General features: G+C 36.5%; 1 pseudogene; it reads left to right on the top strand.

The window, feature by feature from the left end:
* The first annotated feature begins 516 nt into the window (after positions 1-516).
* Positions 517-987, top strand: LOC101637309 (annotated as a pseudogene).
* The last annotated feature ends 895 nt before the right edge of the window (positions 988-1,882 follow it).

Raw genomic sequence — 1,882 nt, 5'->3', positions numbered from 1 at the left:
CAGTGTGTCTGCATTTGTTCCAGTGACACTTTGTTTTAGTTATTATAGTTTTATGGTATAATTTGAAATATGACAGTGTGATGTTATAATTATCTCCCTCTTTTCCTTCAATTTCTTTTTCTATTTGGGGTATTCTGTGGTTCCATAGAAATTTTAATAATATTTGTTCTATTGTATGTCATTGAAATTTTAATAGGGACTGTATTTAATCCATAAAATATCTTGGATAGTATAACTATTTTGAAAATGTCGATTCTTCCAAATCCATAAACAGTGTATATCTTTCCATGTCTTTGTATCTACTCAAGAAAAATGATTATAATGACACAAACTTCCAGAATTTATGGGACACAGCAAAAACAGCAGTAGGCAGGAAGTATATAACAATACAGGCCCATATCAATAAGAAAAAATTTAAATAAATAGCTTTATCACTCTCCTCAGGGAACTAGAAAAAAACCAAACACAATCAAAAGCCAGTAGAAGAAAACAAGTAATAAAAATTAGAAACTAAAGATGGTACAGCAATTCATTGGGGAAGGGGCAAGAATAGTGAGGGAGCTGGTTATTATGGCCAGGAAACATGCTGCGTCTATCATCTTCATGGATGAAATTGACTCCATCGGCACCTCACCGCTAGAAGTATTCTCTGGAAGGCACAGCGAAGTACAGCACACCATGCTGGAGCTGCTCAACCAGCTGGACGGCTTTGAGGCCACCAAGAATACCAGTGTGATCATGGCTACAAATAGGATCAATATGCTGGACTCAGCGCTGCTTCGCCGGGGCCACATCGGGAGAAAAATTGAATTCCCAATCTCCAACGAGGAGGCTTGGCTGGACATTTTGAAGATCCATTCTCAGAAAATGAACCTGACCAGGGGGATCAACCTGAGAAAAAGTGCTGAGCTCATGGGAGGAGCATCAGGGGCTGAAGTGAAGGGCGTGTGCACCAAAGGCCGCATGTACACACTGAGGGAATGGTGAGTCCATGTCACGTCACCCAAGAGGCTTTGAGATGGCAGTAGCCAAGGTCATGCAGAATAATAGTGAGAAAAATATGTCCATTAAGAAGCTGTGCAAATGAAGTGGCTGTCTTCTGCGTGGATTGCTCAAATAAAGTTCTATAGGATGAAAAAAAAATTAAGGGAGCGCTCAAATAAATAGTATCATAATTGAAAGAGTAGTTATACACTGCCGCAATCAGAAAATAGTAAGAGATTATTATGTCCATTTATGTACTATAAATTCAATTACCTGGAAGCTCTGGGCAAATCCCTGCATCATACAATCATTCAAGCCTGAATAAGGAAGAAATAATAATAATAATAATAATAATAATAAACTGAACAGATCAATCACAGTAAATCAAAAGTCTCCCCCCAAAACCAAAATATTAAGACCAGAAGACCTCAGAAATGAGTTCTACCAAGACTTCAAAGAGGAACTAATGCCTGTCCTACTCAAACTCCAAAATATTGAGAAGGAAGGAATGCATCTTAATCACATTTCCTGGAGTCAACATTAATATAAACACCAAAGAAAGATGACACAAACAATAAAACCCCAGCAAACAACAGATCAATTTCCCTAATAAACACAAATGCAAAGATCTTCAGTAAAATATTAGCAAACTGATTGCAACAATGCATCAAAAGTATTAAACAACACGAACAAGTGGGATTTATACCAGGAACACAAGGATAATTCAACATCTGAAAATCTATCAATATAATTTAACATATCAAGAAAAGGAAAGATGATCATATAATTAAAAGCCCAGAAATAATTTTATAAGCATCAACATCATTTATGACGAATAGCTTACAAAAACTGTGGATAACTAGAGCATTAGGCAAGAGAAGGATTAAAAAAGAAATCA

The sequence above is a fragment of the Condylura cristata genome, unplaced genomic scaffold, assembly GCF_000260355.1.
Source record: "Condylura cristata isolate star-nosed mole 26May11 unplaced genomic scaffold, ConCri1.0 scaffold00019, whole genome shotgun sequence".
NCBI classification, from domain to species: Eukaryota; Metazoa; Chordata; class Mammalia; order Eulipotyphla; family Talpidae; genus Condylura; species Condylura cristata.
This window is presented reverse-complemented; position numbering and strand designations above follow the sequence as displayed.